Consider the following 20,999-nt stretch of genomic DNA (forward strand, 5'->3'; position numbering starts at 1 on the left):
GACACAAAGACCCTGTTTCCCAAAGCCCAGGGTATGTGGTCTGAGCACTGATCACTCCTCTTGACTAACTACTTCAGATTGCTGGGTGCCCAGCTCCGAGGGCGGGCACCATGCCAACCTGCCAAACAAAGGCAGGGGAGGAGACTTAAAGGCGGTGTGTTCCTCAGAGTGCAGAAGACAGCAGAAGGGCTGCATTTGCTGGGTGGGTGCCAAGACAAGGGAGCACAGCTTTCAGGAGCCTCGGGGAAAGCTCCCCTGGTCTTGTTCCCATCGGGAAAGCCTGACTTGGGAGACTCCTCTCTGGTCCCTCCCACTCCCCCAACCCCCACCCCCCGCTCAGAAGCAGTTTGAGACTGGAAATCAGAGTAAGAAGTAATTGACTGAATGGGGTGGGGCAATGGCTTACCTGCTTTCAGTCCTATAGAGGAACACCCAAGAGAGGGGGAGGTTCTCTTTACTGGGGAGTAGAAAAGGCACTAGATTAGGAAAGAATAGTCTCTTCACCAAATGGTGCTGGGAAAACTGGGTTTCCATATGCAGAAGTATGAACACTATCTACAAAATCCATATGCACACTATCTACAAAAATCAACTCAAAATGAATTAAAGACCTAAATAAGAACCAGGGCTCTCAAACTCCTACAAGAAAATATTGGAAGCATCATCAGGACCTTGTGTTTCTTAGACTTTACACCCAAAGCACAAGATAAATGGAAACTCATTAAAATTAAAAGCTTTTGTGCATTTACAACTTTATCATTAAAGTATAATGACAACCTACACAAAGACAGAATATATTTGGAAACCATAACCAGTAAGGGTTTAATATCCAGAGTATATAAAGAAGTCTTACAACTTGATAGTAAAAAGACAAACAACCAGATTAAAAAATGGACAGAGGATTTAAATACACATTTCTCCAAAGAAGATATATAAATACCAAAAAGCACATGAAAAACTGCTTGAGATCATTAGCCATTAGGGAAATGCAAACCAAAACCACAATGAGATACCATTTTGTACCCACTAGGGTGACTGCAATTAAAAAAACAGAAAATTAGAAGTGTTGAAGAGAATGTGGAGAAATAGGAACACTCATTCATTGTTGGTGGGAATATAAAATGGTGTAGCTGTTGTGGAAGATAATTTGGCAGTTCTTCAGGAAGCTAAGTATAGAATTACCATGTGACCCAGCATTCCCACTTCTATATATATATACCCAAAGAATTAAAAACAGGATGTGAACAAATATTAGCACACTGATATTCATAGTTGCATTATTCACAACTGCTAGAAGATGGAAGCAACCCAAGTGTCCATCTGATGATGGAGAAACAAAATGTGGTATATACACGCAATGGAATATTATACAGCCATAAAAAAGAATGAAGTACTGATACAACCTGGATACATCTTGAGGACATTATGTTGAATGAAATAAGCCAGACACAAAAGACAAATATTATAGAATCAAATTATATAAAACAATTAGAATAAGCAAACTTATCAAATAAGAATCTGGAATATAGGTTACCAGGGGGTGGGGTAGGATAGGATGTAAAGAGTTAATGCTTATGTTGTACGGTTTCTATTTGGGATGATGGAGAACTTTTGGCAATGGATGGTGGCGATAGTAGCACAGCACTGTGAATGTAATTAACAGCACTGAATTATATATTTGAATGTGGTTTAAAGGGGGAAATTTCATGTTGTATATGAATCTAGAAAAAATTTTTTTAAAAATCCATGGACTTGTACAACACAAAGAGGAATTCCAAGTAAAACCACGGACCATAGTTAGCAGTACAATTGCTTTCATCGGTTTTAGCAAATGTGCCACACTAATGCAAGGTGTTAATTATAGGGTGTTATAGGGGAACACCTATGTATTTTATGCGTGATTTTTCCGTCAATCCACAATTCCCTAATTAAAAGTTGGGTGGGAGCACAAGACTTTTTTTTTTTTTTTTTTTTTTTTTTTTTAAGGAAAGACAGAGAGAAGGAAGGAAGGATAGAAGGAAGGAAGGAAGGAAGAAAGGGAAACATTTTTAAACATGTTCTTGTTTTATTGTATTCTGTTTCTCCGTTTTAGTTACATGGGCTGGGGCCGGGAATCGAACCGAGGTCCTCCGGCATAGCAGGCAAGCACTTTGCCCGCTGAGCCACCGCGGCCCGCCCAAGGGAGCACAAGACTTTTTATGCTCAATGACGAGAGTAGTAACGAAGTCCATTTGTGGATAGAGGCAGTGAGAATCTCCTGAAGATTCTCTGGGTCTTTCTTCCTTTGGAAATGGTGGAGGCAGATCTAACCAGCCTGAGACTCTGAACCACTGTATGGAGGGCAGCTGATCTTGAGAGTTGCCTAGACCCACGGTGGACTTTGCATGAGTGAGAAACTCCTATTGCATGAGACACGGGGGTACTGGGGTTGTTTGTTACACAGCATAGCCTAGGCTGTGCTCACTAATGCAGTGTTTTACAGTAGAAGTTACTCTTCATTTTGTAGACTTACCATTCAGAGAATTTAGAAGTTAGATAAGACAGAGGTTACCCAGTTGGTGGCACAGCTCGGACTAAATCCCTGTTTTTCACTATTGTTATGTCTGTTGATTTCCAATCCTGACACTCAGGACTACTGTAGAGATTAGGGACAAAGCGAGTAGAGTGCTGAGCACTGGACCTGTCCTATGGTGAGTAATTTAAAAATAGATAACTAATAACTTTCATTCTCTATTTTTTAAAACCTTCTTGCTTTTGCTTTCTTCTCATAGGCATTATTGATGGCCTTTAATTCTGAACCAATATTAAACTAGGAATGAATAATATGTCTCAATTTGGGAGCAATTACACTTTTATAGCTTAGATTGCTGGCATGGAATCCATACGTCAGTCCATTTATGTGCAGTTAATACAAGAGAAATGCCTGTCCATTTTTCATACAATGGCAGAAAAGGAAATACATTCATATTTTCTGCTTCTAGAAACTCAGAGAATTTCTAAAAGCAGAAGCCTAAGATCTGGGAGTTATGGGACAGGCGCCCATCATGGTCTCAATCCCTTCTTCGGTGTCTCTCGCCCTCTTCTCCTCGTCCTTGGCTGTGCCCATTATGGTGCTTCTCTTGTCATTTGAAAGAAGACGTATCACATCACTGTCAGTTCCTTTTGGCACACCAGAGATAACCTCCTGCGCCAGCATAATTCACAGACATCACAAGACTTTCAAACTATGGGTGGAATTTTAGTGCCTTCACTTAGAATGGGCGTGAGAGGTCATCTCATCCAGGGGCCCCTAAACACTCATCCAAACACCCACCTCAGGATTGCCTGCGCTGCTTAAAAATACAGATTCTTAGCCTCCACCCTTAATGAAGGGACTGCAATCCCCATCATTATGGTGGAGTCTAGGCATCTTTAAGTTTTTAAAACTTTTTCTTTCCCTCACATTCCTCCCCTCACCTCAGGTCATTTCTCCTGCCAGGTCATTACAATGCCCAGATTGATTTGGGAATTATTGATCAAGTTCCAGTTCCTACCTGATTCTTTTCAACCCCTTTGACAGATATTTTTCCTACTATTGTTAGGAGCGATACATATTGCTGCACCTTTGAACCTGTTAGCCATTCCATTATCTAGCTATCCCTTTACCCACAGCTTCATATCATCCATAGATTTGATAAGGAAGAATACTGTGTTTTCTTCCTAAAATGCTAAACTGGGGAGGGTGCTAGTCCCTGGCAAGGTCAAGACAGAGGTAAGTATTTTACCATAGAGACATTTTTTCAACCTGGTATTGATAATGCTTATAGAATCTATATTATTTTTTTTCTATGAACATACTTTATACTTTAAATAGTCACAAAATTCTACTTTTGAAACTGATAGTAGCAGCATTTTAAATTTAAGATCAATGTTAAAGTATTTTGAATACTTTTATTTCACCTTTTTTGAAGGCTTAAAGAAATCTTTAGATCTTGACTTTATAGAATTCTTTAGAAATTTAATAGGAGCAAATAGGCTGATTTGGAAATGTCACAGTCTTATTCACAATAGCTTCAAACTGTAAACAAATAAATGTCATATCAACAAAAGAATAGATAACAAAAATATGATTTATTTATACATTGGAATGCTACTCCACAACAAAAAGAATACTCTACTGATACCAGCAAAACCAAGGGGGAAGAAGTCAGATTCCATTTGTATGACTCTTAGATTGGGCAAAATAATTACTGGCTATAGGAGTCAGAAAGTTTTTGCCTTGGCATGGGGGAACTCATATGCGAGGAGGCACCAGGGAACTTTTTTGGGTAATGGAAAAGTTCTGTATCTTGAATTGGGTGATGTTTGATCTAGTATACAAGCGTATACACTTGTCGAAATTCATGAAGTTGGACACTTAAGATTTATGCATTGTATGTGTATTGACTTGTTAAAGCTGTTGGAATGCAATGTATGAGAAACAGATGGCTTTTAAAAAGGGAATTTATTAAATTGAAAGTTTACCATTCTAAGGCTTTAAAGATGTCCAAACTAAGGCATCCAGAAACAGATACCTTAGCTTAAGAAAGGCCATTGGGTTGGAATACCTCTGTCAGCTGGGAAGGCACATGGTGACGTCTGCTAGCTTTCTCTCCAGGCCTCTCATTTCAAAAGGCTTCCCCAAGGACATTTTCTTTCTTCATCTCTGAAGGTCTCTGGCTGTGTGGGCTCTAAAGCTTTTCCCAAAATGGTTTCCTCTTAAAGGGATCCAGTAAGCAACTCCACCTTAAATAGAGACACATTTCCATGGAAACCACCTAATTTGAAGTTACCACCCACAACTGGGTGGGTCACATCTCCGTAGGAACAACTTAATCAAAAGATTCCACCCGGCAGTGTTGGATCAGGGCTGAAGAACATGGCTTTTCTGGGTACGTGACAGCTTCAAACCAGCACAGTATGCAAATTATACCTCAATAACAGCAACTACGATAGTAGAATACACAAATCTGGTAGCACCTGCATCAGAGCTGGAAATCAGGGATGATCTCATTGACACGTTAGAACCCTTATGGAATTTTTGTGACAATATAGAGATGGGTAGGACGACGTGTAAACCATAAAGGCCTCATACAACAGCCTCCTCTCCTGGAAAGAAAGCAGTTTTGGAGCAGGTCCTGGTACACCTCAAGTCACCCAGCTGATACTAGAAATATTGGTAAGGACAGACTGGGAAGCCTTTGTAGATTTACCATTTGCTTGACTGAAGAAAGCAGTTCTAGGGACACCAGGGCTCAACCCAAGTATGGAAACCCTTTGTGCCGACAACCAACAAGGCCAAGTCATGGGGATGTAGAGTCGGTGCAAGATAAAATCTCTCTACCTGTGTCTCTATCTTATCTCTTTACCCACCACCCACAGGAACTGATTAGGCCTCAAGTTTCTTCTGTGAACACTTGGGTGGGAGTCTCAACTTATCTGTGGGTGAGTTCAGCTCAATTACAACAATTACAATATGAGCCAATATGCAGTATAATGATTGCACTGCTGCCCCAAATAATGATCTCTCTGTGTGTAAACCTCTGCACCATACCTCTGTAGTCCCCTCCCACTCTGAGCTCAGGTACGTGACTTGCTTTGGCTAGGAGTGCAGAAGCAAACTTGATGCAAGAAGAGGTTTGAAAAGGTACTTCATGTTTCTGTTCAGTTTTGGGGTCCCCATTTCCTGGCAGGAGAACAAGCTTAGGCTGGCCTACTGGAAGAGGGGATATTGTTGGAGGTCAGCTGAAGGTTCCTTGCTAACATCCAGCCAACTTGCAGAAGCAAAGCACCTCGGTAAGCTGAAGTTGAACAGAAATTCATGAGGGAGTCAATAAAAATCAGAAGAGCAATCCAAATGAGTTTACATTTTGATGCACAGAATCATGAACTCAATAGATGGTTATTGTTTAAACCACTACATTTGGGGTGATTTGTTACACAGAAATAACAAACCTGGACACAACACAAATAAACACTTGCCTCTTCCTTTAAAGAAAGAAAAGGAAAGGAACAGATGTTGCAGCCCTAAAGAATCACAAAATCTGCCTCCTCTTGAAATACATTTAACAAAAGAAAGGTGAAAACTCTTAGAAAACATTGGAATTATATTTTTTCAATATGATTCAGGTGGCTTTTTTGTCAAAGAAGTTTAAACAAAGTCAGCCATAAATAAACATAATCCACAATCTGAAAGGTCAGAATATGGGAAACACAATTGTCAAATTAAAAACTGATGGAGGGGGACAGGGTTAGCAGATTTGATACTGAAAAAAAATCAAACTATTGAAGGAGAAAGTATTCATTCACAAATACAGGAAAAATATGTAAACAAATAGAAAAAGAGCCTCAATTTAGGATATCCAAACTAAAAATTATAAGAATTCCACGGAGAAAGACTACAGAACACAGGAACAATAATGAAATAAATAGAAACATGTTTCCTTAACCAAATAGATAAAATCTTCATCTTAACAATTGAGACCATACTACATTTTATAAGAAAAATGTATCTTTTTAAAGACATATTCTGATAGAATTTTCAAAGGTTAAAAGAAGATCCTAAAAGCCCTCAGGGAAGAAAAAATATTCAGGATGCCCATAAAAAGGTAAAATCAATTTGGCCTTAGAGAACCCTCAAAAACACTAAATGTTAGAAGATAATAGAATAACACCTGAAACTTCCAGTAGAAAAAAATCATGACTGAAATTATGTGAGGCCACAGAAAGCCATCCACAGATATTCAAAGGCAGGAAATAGAAATTAAAGAGCTGTGATAGCGCTTGAGAGCGAAAAAAAATAAACTGACTGGAAAGGATTAGCAGAGAAACTTAAATCCAGTTAAAGATACAGAGATATGTACAGTAATTGTTTTAAATATATTACATAATTAGTTTCACATAATGTTTTTATTTGAACAAATTATTTTATTTGAACAGATTATATTATAAAATAAGTAGAGGGTTTATTTTTTCAGATAAGTAAAGACTGATGGGGAGGAAAAGAGGAGTTATTAGCCACAAAAGATGCTCATGTGATATTTTTCTCATCAAACTTGAACTCTGGAAAAGTATTTTAATAATAATGTTTTTAATAAAATTCATGCTTAATGCTATTCAACTTAATATGATTAAGTTTAAAAATCTTAATATGAGATCTCATATCCCAAATGTATGCTGAAAATAATGTCAAACAAAACTCGAAAAGAAAAAAACCTTAAATCAAGGGGAAATTATTAAAACTAATCAGGGTCCAGTGTTGTATCTAATACAAGGAAGGTGATATCAAATCCATAGCTTTCCTGTTACTGTATATCAGCAACTAATATAAGGCTACACTGGGAAAAGTAATCATTGCCAAACAAATATCTGAGAATAATTTAATAAGAACTGCATGGGCCTTGCATAATTCAAAGCAAAGCGTTACTGAAATATTTTGAAGAGTATATAAAGAAAGACATACCAAGATGTGAGAAACTCCAATCACAAACTCAATAAAATCTGACATCTCAGTTCCAAAGTTCATGAGGTTGGATGAACAGAATAGCTATGAAAATGTTGAATGGGCAAGGGGACATTTTGCTCTGAAAGACAACATACACTATAAAGCTACTATACTCTTATATTATACCACAGTGCTACTGTAGTTAGACTGACTCATTACTGACTTCAATCCTTTAAGTCTTTTCTTCTATTTACAAAGCTATAAAAGCAAAAAATATCCCCAATTTCCTAAACTCTCTTGCAGCTAATGTTGCCCTTATAGCCCAAATATTGCCTTTTTTCTTTCTTGTTTTCCTTCTTCCTGCAAATGAGTGTAATGGCTGGAACTGCAGTAACCATTCTTAAGGCTGGAGTAGCAAGAAGAGAGGAGAATTCGGGGCTCTTGCTGATTTACTAATCAACTGAATCAGAGCAGGGCTACCACAACTGGCCTACTTATTGAATGAAAAAATAAACTCTTTTCTTGTAGTAGGGGTTTCTGATACATCTGAGTATAATCCAAACTGAAATACTACAATTAAAATTAGGTACTACTGATAGAAGAAAAGACATATAGATCTAATGGGCAGAAAGGAAATCCAGAAACATAACTTCTTATGTAACCAAATAAAACAGTGAAGTATCATTGAAGCAAGTGAAAATAGAGCCTTGTATAAAATACACCAATATCTGGGTTTGATCAAAGAAATACACCTAAATATAAAACCAAAAGGGAACAAAATACACCTAAAATTTTTTTTTGTCTGGTCTCAAAATGAGAGAAGAATTTCCCAAGCATAAAGTTATTGAAAGAAATCCTAGTGAAAAAATTGATTTATTTAACTTCAAGAACCTGTAAATCTTTTTTTTTTTTAAACACACACAAACCCAAACTAAAAAGTCAAACCAGATATTAGGAAAACGTTTGCTTCAAGTGTGATGAGCACATGAAAGACAAAACTAGTGGGAGAAAATGAACAGAAGACATTTTCAGGACAATTCAGAGGAGGAGGAATGCAAATGGCTAATAAGCAAAAAACATGTTCAAACTCTAATAATCAAAGACACTCGAGATAAAACACAACAATGAGGTACTTTGGGTTTAGCTTTATCAAAAAATGTACCATAAACTTGATCAGAAATGGAATCAAAATTTTCATATGCTCTGTTCATGCAGTCACCTCAGATGCATTATTTACACTGGGGTACTGTGAGCAGTATTATGTATTTTAGCAAAAAACTGAGTCGCAGATTATTGATTTTAACACTGGCAGATGATTGCAGGTCATGCTTCAAAGAATGGTCATTTTGTATGCAGAAGCCGCCTGAAACAGACTCAGTGGTTCAAACATTAGATGGCGCTATTAAAGGTTATGGAAATTGATTTCCGTCTTAGAATTTTCAAAGTCAGGCTAAGGTGGCATGTTTAAATCAAGTATGGTGACGGACTCTCACTCACACCCAAATATCTGCATGTCAAAACCTGCTGGTTGACAATCGAGAGAGACTCTGTATTCCACTTAAGGAAAAGTCTAGCCAAAACCTACCCAAGAAGGAAATTCAGAAAAAAAACTGATATTTTTCAATATCTTTCCAAATTACATTGTAACTTACAAGGGCTAAAGAAGTAACAATATCAAAGGCATGGAAATGAAAAGCGGCATGTCACTGCTGCTAGCAGTCGCTGCTGAGGGCTCAAAGTGATCTATAGCAATGTTTAGACATCGAGTAAAATAGAAGGTGCAGAGAAATGCATTATGCATGATATAAAAAAACATTACCCCTTGTCAGTTAGGAAAAAGAAAAATGTGTGCATATCGCTTTCCCCAGCAAAGTGTTGTTAAATTAATAATGCTTCTTAAAATCAAAAGTTTCTAAGAATGAAGGAAATATAATCACCCATACAGATAGAAAACTAGAAGGACTCACAACAAAATGTTAAAATAATTATCTCCAAATTATGGAATTATGGCTATATTGGTTTTTTTCATACTTTACTCTTTTTCATAATTTTCTATAATGAACTTTTTCTTTTCTAAAATGAGAACAAAGAAAAATATTTTTAAAAGGACTCTTGCCTACCAACCAATTAACTCAGTCTAATTCAGAGTTTAGGGAAATTCCCAAATGACCTATCGACTACTTATTATTTTACTTCATTTGTTATCCAAGGCTGAGTCCACCTCAATGGTTTCTGTTTGTTAGTTTATTCATTTTAACTTTCCAGTTGAGATCCGTTGCTTTATCTCTGCAATTTCCATAAATCCTTAGCCCATGTGCATTCTACTTTGGGTTCTGTCATCTCCTTCGGTTGGCGTTAGTCTCCAGCTTGCCCCAAGCCATTCTTTCTACTCTCACTAGATGCCTTTCTTACCTTCCTAAAATCACAAGGGGATTTCCCCATTATCAATTCTTTAACTTATTTCTCCCCTTCTTCATATATATATGAAAGGGAGATATATATATTTCTCTTCTTCATTAATATATATAAACATATATATATCTATACATGTATAGATATTGTTTTCTGTCTCCTGTTGTTTTGTGTTGTAAATGTATTGTGGGCAGAGACATAAAGTACATTAGATTTACAATGAAGCTTATTGTCACTTGGGTAAAACAATCCCCATGCAATGCTGGGCTCAAGTCTCACGCTGTAACTCAGTGGGTATGAACTTAATTTAATTGGATTGGGGTGGTGCCTGGGCATCAGTATTTTTCAAAGGATCTTAGATGATTCTGTTGAGCCCAGAGTTGAGAAGTGGTGAATTGATTAACTTCTATCAGGGCAGCTTCCATATTCTACAGTAGTCCTTATTGCATTTTAGTGTGCGGAGAAATCACTTAGAGATTGTGTTAAAATGAAGATTCTCATTCCGTGGGGATGGGGTAGGGTCTGAGATTCTGCATTTTTAACAATCTTCCAGGTGATGCAGATTCTCCTGGTCCACTCTCAGATCACACTTTGCAAGGATGTGGACCTTATGATCGAAATATAAAGAAATTACATGAGGCAGAGTGAAAACAACCAATAAAAATTTTTTTACGCTGTTGAAAGACACCATTTATCATGCCAAATGTGGTCATATAATAGCTCAAACCATCATCGATTGAGTCATTCAAAAATATTTATGAGTACTACCTACCTCGTGCCTGGGCCAGCCCATGTCTAATCCGGTTCTCTGGAATGTATTCTAATTACCTCTTACAGCACATCGAAAATGTGTTCTGGAAGTCAAATCATGAATGTTGGCATGCACAGACTTGACTATCATTTGCTTTTATTTAGACTTAATTTGGCTGTTAGGGCCCAAGGCTCTCCACCCGGGTTAACATCGGAGTCCTAAGGGAAGCCTCGTGTCCATCCAACAGTGGACGGGCCGTGGGGTGGGGAGGGCAGAGCCCAGTGCTGTGATCCGTGTACTGCAACGCTATCCTCCTGCTTTCTCATTAGAAACTTGCCTCCTTGTGTCCCAGTTAAATTTTCTAAGAGAGGAATCTTTTTGAAGCAGGACACATGAGCCTGGGCTGCTGACCAGCCTGTGGACATGCTGACGCTGGGTCAGACACCTACTTCTTACAGTGATCAGCTGGCCGAGATCACAGCGGTGGGGCCAAGTGGCCAGCTGCTCACTTAGTGGGCGCAAAGAAGAGAGGTGAGTTCACTAAGATATTTGTAAAAGTTGGAAGCCTTGTATTTTGAGGAGGAAGGGTTGCTTTAATTTCTTTCACCTAGACCCAAAGAAAAAAAACGGAAGCACCGATTTGTTATTGTTGCTGTTGTTGTTTTTATACAAAAAAAGAGGCATTTCCAAAACATTTGGGTTCCCAAATTGGTGTCAAAACTCTGGGAACTAAGTGAGAAGTGATGGACTGAAAGCTTTGGAATTTTAAAGTTCCAGCATCAGAGAAGGACTTTAATTTATTCCAAAGCTTGGAGTGAAAACTGAATAATGACATAGTGGGATAAATGTACCAAATCAGAAAGTCCCTAATATTTGAATCTGCTTCAATACAGGGCAGTCTTATAAGAGTCTTAGCATTACCTGAGAAATTCTGCTCAGCTTAAATTTAGCAAATTATACAACTGAGAAAAGGCCTGCTTAATCTGGAGACCATATTACACATAAGACTCCTGCTCTTAGCATTTCAACCCGGAAGCTCTTCTAACTTAGGCAAGACTTTCTGCTTCTTAGTCAGAAGTGTGCATAGCAGAACTTGGAATAAAGAGCTTGGAGAGGTCAAGTGGAAGGAAAACAAGCAGGAAATGTTAAAGTTTGTGGGGTTAGAATCGCAAGATGGCAGAATCTCGGTTTTGAGAGGGTCTGCTGTCTGAATTCCCTCTATAACATCTCAGGCGAATGCTCCCACCCTTTCCCTTGGGGACCTCAGGAGTGCAGAAAAACTACTCTGGCTGAGAGTACGAATTGGGTCAGAAAACAGGAAGACCGGAAGATTGGAGGCGTGAGGAGTTGGGGTGGGTGACCATAGTACCCGGGCAGCACAGGCCAGGCATGGGGCGGGCGGTGAAAATGGAAAGGAAGGAAGCAAAAGTGCAGGCGAGAGATGTTAAAAAGTGAGAAGCAATTGAGTTTGACTACTTGCTAGAGTCAAGGTTTCCAGAGAAGATAGAGTCAGGGATGATTCTGAACTTAGACTGTGCATGACTGGGAGACAGGAGCAGCCAAAAAATCATGGCTGTTTCAGTGGAAAAAATAATGAAACCTTTGAAACATGCCACTTTTGAGGTGGTGAGGCGTCTTTATGATAACATCCACTGTTCGTTTTTCTATTTTCAACCACAGGACTATCAGTTTTCTTCTGTACTTGTAGGGATGACTCACAGAAGTTCTTATTTTCTATAAATGAAGAATATTAAAGTGGTTATTAATGGGGTTTAACAACCTAGCATGAACTGCTCAAATGTGGTAGAAAAATAACCAAGAAAATCATCGACAGAAGAAAATACATCAGGGTCAAAAACTTTGTTTTCACATGCTTTTATTTTCTAGTCAAGTGTGTAATTGGAATTGATTTGCTGTGTTTCAGTGACTCAAATCAACTATCCAACCACCTCCAGGAAACATAACAGAAGCCACAGCTTATCGATGGTGACCTGATAGAGTCGTCTGCAGCGATAACAAAGAAAATGATAATGTAAGGAAATAAATACTCTGTTGTGGTGAAAGCACCTGCAAAAACTCAATTATTTACATAAAGTTAGTATAAATCTTCAAAAGAATCTTTAGCATTTAGGTTGCATATTCTTAATTCTCAGAGGTGTAGCCATTAATAAATAAATAATAACTTTTATGGTAAAATGATCAGTTATCAAGCATGTCAACGTGTATTATTTCAGGTGAGCTGCCCTCCAGGGTGGGAAAGAGGCTGGGCTATTTCATTGCCCGTGAGGACGCTGGGATCAGAAAGCAGCTGGTACTCCAGTGTTGACCAACAAATCAGAATTGGATCTGCCTTTCAGTGTTTCTGATTCCTGAGATAGTTTTCTTTTCATTATAACCTTTTGTGTGACTAAATTTTTTAAATGTACATTTATGGGAAATGATATATCTTTTGTAATATCTCTTAAACATCGAGGTGAAAAGTCTGTCTTTTGAAAGACTTAAAAATTTTGGGTTACAATTTTAATGCTCTATCAGTCAGGGTCCACTCAGGAAAACGGAAATTGCACCTCTTCTTTTCACAAAAATAATTTAATACAGTGATTGCTTAACTAGGTGTGCCGACTCGAATCTTTGGTGGACCCCAGAAAAGCCATGTCCTTTAATCCTCATTTACTAGTGCTGGGTGGGAACATTTTGATTGTTCCCATGGAGATGTGACCCACCCAATTGTGGGTGGTAACTTTTGATCAGATAGCTTCCATGGAGTTGTGACTCTACCTATTAATCCTTTAAAAGAGGAAACATTTTGGAAAGAGTCCCTTTTTAGAGCCATGAGAAAGCCAGCAGATGTGCCATGTTCACCATGTGCCTTTCCATCTGAGAGAGAAACATTGAACATCATTGGCCTTCTCGAACCAAGGTAGCTTTCCCTGGATGCCTTAGATTGAATATTTCTATAGACTTGTTTTAATCGGGACATTTTCTTGACCTTAGAATTATAAACTAGCAACTTATTAAATCCCCCTTTTTAAAAGCCACTCAGTTTCTGGCATACTGCATTCCAGCAGCTAGCAAACTAGAACAGTAGGTAATGGAAGATCCAAAGGTCAACATGGAAACAGAGACTGCAGAGCGCAGTGTCCACTCCTGGGTGTGGGGGACGGCAGCGCAACTGGAAGTGGTAAATGGCTTGGGGGATACTAGCCTGGCACTGGAAGTGCCTGCTAAAGGTATTTGCAGAGAACAGTTTATTGTCATGGTATTACCACCTTCATTTAATCTGAGTTATCAAATGCCATGAAGAATTGAACCTTATCATTTCAGGGGAGTCTTAGGTATTCTGGAAAAGAGTTGTGCAGAATCCAATGATAGTCAAATAAGTCAGTGGGAAACCCGGGGTGCAGCACTGGTTGTGGATTTCCTGGGGTATGTCAAGAAGAAGATAGCCAACTATAGAGAGACAATGATAAACCTGATGAAAAGTCCACCTTATTTTTATTATCACAATGTGCTGGCAATTCTCAGCAACATCAGTGATAAAATACTCTTCCCTCATCGGCAAAGCTCTCCCACCCTCCACCCCGTTTCTTGTTTATGCCTTTGAAAGAAGGTACTTTTCATCCTAGGAGAATGTAGTCTTGGTTGAATTGTGTTAGAAGCTACTATTTCTTCTTTCCTTCAAGGCTTTGGGTTCTGCAAGTAGCCTGATCATGGAGAAGGTCTGTTGCTTACATTTCATCCACACGATGAGGTCTGTAGCGATCCTGCTATGGCTGCAGTCAGGTGGCTGTGCACTCCCTGGACTGAGAGCTGCAGGTGACCAAGTGACAGCACGGTCCTCACCCTCTGTTGATGGTCACCAGCCACTGTGCAGATGTGAGACACCTGCCTCCTCTGCTGTGGGAGAGAGAGGGCTTATTCAAACGTGCAAACGCTAGTGCTCATTCCGTCTTTGCTATCAGGGTGACTCTGCTCCGCATGTCCATCAGGCATCCAGGTCCGTGCCATCCCCGAGGGCATTGCTTTCTTGTGTATGGGCAATGGATTCACTGCCGTGTTCCTCTTTCAGCCCAGAGCACGTGAAGGAGAAGGGATTCCTTTTTAAATAAGTGAGGAAAAAGCAGCATATATTGCTCTTTTTCATATTCCACAATCTAAACTATTCTTTAGGAGCATTTAATGTGAATTGATCTCATCACACTGACTTAACAGAGATAACTCATCATACTCTGGATCTACCCAGTGAGATAAGGGCACAGAAACACCACTTCCTCGGAGTCCTGTCTACTTGTTATGCCCCATTGCCCTGCATGAGAACCTGTCTTCCTAAAGAGCTGTGCAGTGAGAGGGCAGCCCTGCAGAACTTATTCCCTTGCCAGACCTAGCAGCAAGGGAAGCTGAGGGTGCTGTCTCTAGCCAACTGGCCATGGGTCCCACTAAGGCTGAATTACTACCGGAGAAATGGAAGAATAGATTTGGGGGACCAGTTAGCAGACTGCCATAAGCAGTATATAATCACAGATTTTTATTTGAAAAAAACACAAAACTTACCTTCCAGCTAAAAAGATAAGCAAGACTCGTTCCACAGCTAAGAGCAGGTTTGAGTCCCAGTTTGTAGAGATTGTGTAATTGACTGATTAGTAAATATGGGTTCGTACAGACATAATGAGGTCAAAATGTTTTGATGTGATCAGAACTCTGGATTTGCATTTTATTTCAGCATAGCTTTTTTCTTACCAGTTGGGGGAAAGCTTATTTATTCTCCCAGGTGCAAGAACAATGCAAATAATTAAACTATAGCAACTTGCCAAACACTTGAGAAAACTTTATTCTAAACAACAGGAGCATAATTCATTTAAAAACTTCAGTTTCCTTGGAGACTTTTACCTCAGGGCCAACACAAACCAAGAAACATGTTTTGACCTGAAACAACATTAAATTGAAAACTAGAGGGCAAATCTTTCTGTCCCAACGTGGTTCAATCAAATGCGAAATGGTTGATGGAATGAACTGAGGGTAGCCACCGTCTGCATGGCAGCCAGTCAAACCAGGGCCCAGTAGCGCGGGCTCTTCTTGTCTCTTTTAGGTTGCACTAGGGACACACCAGCTGACACCAGCCATGCTACTGAGAATCCTGCAAGGCGCAAGCGGTCAAGATTTTCTGTGCCCTGAATTCCTGTTATCTCATTGTCTCTCTAGCTTTTTGTTTTTAATTTATCACTGCTCAGAAGTGAAGTTGGTATTACACTTATCCGCATATGCTAGTTCATAGAAGAAGAAGGGACCCATTTCCATCTAGAAAAGGAGATCATTGAAGAATAATGTCTTCGTTCTAGTATAAAATGCTGATGTTGTAATATTTGCATTGGCTGAAAATCACGACCCCAACGGAAGCATGGACTGTAAGCCTGTAGATCTTTTGTTATCAAGCAAACGTCCAGCTCACTGCCCTGTAGAGAGGAATCAACATGTTAAAGCACAGCAGGAGAAATGAAATCTATCCAGTATATAAGTTTGGAAAGAAAATAATTTATTTTACTTTGTTTAAATACCCCCAAATTGATTTTTCTCATTGAAGCATGGTTGCTTCTACGGAGACGATTCACATATAAGTCTTGGGCTGTTACTGTATCACGGCTGTTGGAAGAAATCTTAGGGGGGATCTAATTAGTCATTTCCCCAAGGCACATGATACCTGTGCGCCTCCCCGCACGTGGTCCTTCACCCGCCTGTCTGAATGCTGTGCTGAGCATGTCCCATCCCTTCCAGGGGCTGCTCTAACCTGGCTCCTAAGTGTGCCCTCTTCACGGTCGCCCCTTCTGAAACAGCAGGGTGTGTGCCTATCCTCACTTCCATATGGCCATTCTTCCAATATTTGAGGAGTACTATTTTCCTGGCTAAATATTTCCACTTTTCCCTTCATTGCAGTGGCTCCTTGTAGCACTCCCGCTCTGATAGCCCCATCTGGGCGAACCCTCATGCAGGCTCCTTCAGGACACAGCTGCAGGTGTGTCTTAAGCATCTGTCGTACGGGGACCATGACGTTGACCTTGCCATCAGCTGGGCCACACCACTTGGTCTTCTCCAAATGGCATGGGCAGGTCCTCACCCCCAAATGTGCCCTTTCAAGGGGAAGACATTTTAGGGGGGATCTAGTTAACAGTCTCCCCAAGACATGTTCTTTATCATCCCTAGTTATTGCTTTGATGTTGATGTTTGTTTTGCTTTGGTTTCCCCCTTCTATACTTTCCTAGGGTCCCATTGTCAAATATAAGTCCTTCAGTGAAGGTAATACCTTCAACTTTTTTTGAACTGATACTTTATTCAGAATGAATTCATAACTGGTTGAATGCAGGAGGGGAAGAAGTGATGGGGTAAGGTAGAGGCTGAAGGTAAGAGTTATAGCTGAATGGGATTCCAAAGATACCACCTAGGAACTGGGAAGATGCCAAAGAAGATGTTTTGCCTATGACAAACTTTACTGATGCTTAAAGTGTCTTTGCTTTGCTCTTATAGGTTGCTTTATATCTCAAACGCCTAGAACTAAAGATAGCTTGAAAGAGCTGGGTAGAGTAAAAAATAAGTAATTTTGGTTTTACATCATGGACTAAGTCCTGCCTCCACTACCATACTTATATTTTTTATTCAAGCTATGTCTTATCATTCAAAGTTGCATTCTTGCATGCAACATAGATTTGGGTCTTGCTTTTTATCCTGTGACAATCCCTGCATTTTAGTTTCAGTGTTTGGATCAAAGCTGCTGAAAAGAAATGCAATATGAGTCATAGATGTGTTTTTAAATTTTCTAGGAGATACAGTTTAAAAAGTAAAAAGAAAAGGTGAAATTAATTTTAATTATATATTTTTTATTTAGCTCAACATATAGAAAATATTTTACATCACTAGAACCCATATAAAAATATTGACTAGATATATTTAGTTTTCTTATTTTGTACTAAGTCATCAAAATCTGATGATTCACACCAGTCATTTTTCAAGGGTTCAATAACCACACGTAGGTCGTGGCTGCCAACTTGTATAGCACAGGCTTGAACTATTTAAACTCGAGATGATTACCACTGTGCTTAGATATAAATCCATCTTGTGATCGTCTTTTTACATAAATCTGTTCTTTACTCCTTTGCCCTCTTTTACCGACTTCTTTTTAAGCCGTGGCCGTGCAGGTGGATGGACGCTGAGGAGGTGTCCGTGGTGGACCTCCTGGACTGCTGGCGTCTCTCGAGTGGGCGGCCACCCACCGTGACCTGCACGCGTCCCTCGCAAGCACTGTGGCTCGAAGATCAAAATTCTGGGGCTCCGGCCACGCTCCTGTACGTGATCTGTCTCCAGAAAACACATCTCCTCTTCCTCTGCCCTGCGGTAAAGGGGCAGCTGCCCTGCCTGTACCCAGCTCTGCTTCAGGGAGCATTTGCTTGTGGGGGTGCTGGAAGTGGGGGGTACAGACTATCGGGGAACACTTTGGCTGAAGAGTGAGGTCTCAGGCTCTATCAATAATGAAGATGATGTATTTCTCTTCATATTTATAACTGTCATATTTTACAGAAATAGGAAACTACTTTAGAATATGTGCAAGGAGATTGGAGTATGAATATTCATCATCCCTAAAAACCCAGCAGATGTGGAGAGCAGATGCTCAGCATGGCTCCACCACCCTTGGCCAAGTGAACCCCCCACTTTGAGCTGGAGGGGACATGGCTTCCCTCTAACCAGTGGACTATTTCAAAGCTGATGGGACGTCGGCGACTTTGTGTCTGCAGGTACGTGGTGTGGGGTTTTCTGGCCCCTTGCAGGCATCCTCTCCTCTCTTCCTGCTTTTGGCTGGAGCTCGGGCTGTGTCGGGAGGCCATGTGGTGAGGAACCACGGTGGCTCCAAGACAGCCACAGAGGCTGGAGCCTTCATTCCTTCCCAGGTTGGGCCTCAGACAAGACTGCAGCAGGGGCTCTTCCCGGGTTGCAGGATTGGGGGGCCCTGAGCTGAGGACCCTGCTAAGCTGGGCCCAGGGTCCCGATCCCCAGAATCCTCAGACCAATCAATGTGTGCGGATTCAAGCCACTCGGGTTTTGGGAATTTGTTATGCAGCAAAAGAAAATGACTTCATTTTTTAGGTCAATCAAGTGGTGCTGAAAGAGTTTAGGCAACTTATTCACATTTATATGGCCGGTAAGTGGCAGAGATTGGATCCAGGCAATCAAAGGATGAGTCCAAGATTTTAACCACCATTCTACACTGTCAGTCTCTTAAAAATTACTGTAAGTAGGATGGAGATGCTGGTTTAATTTTCAAAACATTAAAAGGCTTATTAATTCTCTAATAATGCATCCCTTTTAAAATGAGACAGTGAATGGACTGTGTTTAGCATTTCATATGGTTTATGAATTTCTTCATGTGGATGAGATTCAAAATTTTGTATTGTTGAGGTTTTTTGCTTGTTTTGATTCCATTGGACATTATCCATAAGATAATGGCTCCAATAAGATAAAAAAAAAACTGTATTTGTTTAAAAAATTACTAGCAGGAAATGAAATAAAGCTGGTCCCAAATGTAGCCACCAGATGTAGAATGAAACACCTCTAATCGCACAATAAATAAAGCTCCCACAGTGTTTACACATCAAATCAGCAAATACTAGAATCTGCAATAAATCCCCATTGTATGCAAAATAAAGTATGTTTCTCTCACCAGCAGCAACATGCATTTAAAATTCTGTTTTCAATTACCTGTCTTCATAATCCTGACGGGCAGTAGTCTAAAAGTTATCAGGTGCTTTTCTGGTACTCCCAGTCACACTGCGTTCAACTGAAATCATCGTCCTTTTGATCTTTGCCACTTTAACTTTAATTCGTTACTTAAAGGAGAGTTTAAATTTTGCCTTTTATGGCGAATTTTTTTCCATAAAAACTCCTACCTGGAATGGCCTGTCTCTCGCTAATGTCTGCTGGTGCTTATTGTCTTCATAAATTCATTAATTATTTTGTAGTTAGCATTCAATTCATTTCCTCAAATATTTATGGAATTGCAAGGTACAATGCCAGGCTCTATAGAGAAAATAGTAAAAAAGACACTGCCCAGCCTTAAAAAAAAGTCATTTCTCAGAGGATAAATAGCTATTTGAATGATAAATATTCATATTCCAAAATGATTCTATAAGCCCTGACTAGACTTTCAAACAGGCACATATTTCATAATTTAATGGGCAGAATAAATATTTATTTGAAAAGTACACTTTGAATTTTAAACAAACTTTCTTCTCGAATAGGGAAAAGAGTTCCAAGGCACCAATGCTGTGTTTCTCAGGTGAACAGTCACCTCAGAAACTAGAGAAAGAAGGGCAATTTAAACCTAAAGTGAGCAGAAGAAAATAAAGAATAGGGGACTTGCTAGAGCACCGATTGCTGATTCAGTGGCTGTGGGCGCAGCCTGGGAACCTGCATTTCTACCGTGTGCCTGGGGGCTGCCGCTGCTGCGGGCAGGGGGACCTCACTCTCCAGGCAGCAGCTCTTGCAGTCTGTGCTTCTCCGGGGGCAGCAGGTTGGGGCCTGGGCAGAGGCGAGCTGCAGCGTTCAGCTGGAGAAAGGGTCCTGTGGGGTCACAGCCAACCCAGAACCCAGCCAGCTGCAGACCCGGCGGGAGCACCCACACACCACCTTCGGCCCGGGTCCGCAGCCGCCTGCTCAGACCTTCTCTTCCCGGATGTCCCTGATGAATAAGGTTGGGTAAAGACCTGCTGATTTTCCTCAAATGCTCCATGGCAGCCCCCTTTGCCCTCTGGTGAATTCTCACAGCTCGACTCTGCCTGGCCTCGTCACTGATTCACCCCCAACGCAGCAGCCTGGCTTAGGGGTCTGGTACAAAGGGACCCACTGCATTCTTTCCCGGGAATCCTGTTGCTTTTCTGCTTGTCAGAGGCACCGAGGCCTCATACATATCTCAGTGGGGACCACCGCATTACCGTCATCGTAATTTATTTCAGACGAGTCTGCAAAAAAGGCTTTTCAGGTTTCACTAGGTTTTAACTAATTCTACCACACATGCTGACACTTTGCTACAACCTTTCTTCTTAGTTTTCCTCTCTTTTCTGAGAAATAGACAAGTACTATCAAAAAGATGTATTGAGCTACACTCTGCGTCTTGTAACCTTTGCCTCTGGAAGTTTACAAGCTGTTCTCCCATGAGTGCTTCCTAAGGAGACCATTCCTTGCATTTAGTGAATATTGTGAACGGATTGATTGAAAGGCAGTTTCAGGGCCATCCCCTTACACTTACACGTGGTTGCTGTTTGCTTTCACAGCGAGTGGCTCTGCTATATATTGCATGATCTAGCAGACAGCTAATGTATAGTGAATATTTGCTGT

At 40.2% G+C, this 20,999-nt stretch overlaps 1 long non-coding RNA gene across 2 annotated transcripts; it reads left to right on the forward strand.

Moving 5' to 3' along the window:
* The first annotated feature begins 5,057 nt into the window (after positions 1-5,057).
* On the forward strand, positions 5,058-16,124 carry LOC143679642 (uncharacterized). 2 transcript variants are annotated; one of them, XR_013173886.1, is made up of 4 exons: positions 5,058-5,197; positions 11,010-11,156; positions 12,550-12,657; positions 15,712-16,124. It is a non-coding gene; the product is annotated as an uncharacterized LOC143679642 (long non-coding RNA). The 2 variants fall into 2 exon arrangements; XR_013173885.1 differs by lacking the exon at positions 15,712-16,124 and having other exon boundaries at positions 5,059-5,197; positions 12,550-12,713.
* Positions 16,125-20,999: the final 4,875 nt, after the last annotated feature.

This window comes from Tamandua tetradactyla, chromosome 4 (assembly GCF_023851605.1).
Source record: "Tamandua tetradactyla isolate mTamTet1 chromosome 4, mTamTet1.pri, whole genome shotgun sequence".
Lineage (NCBI taxonomy): Eukaryota > Metazoa > Chordata > Mammalia > Pilosa > Myrmecophagidae > Tamandua > Tamandua tetradactyla.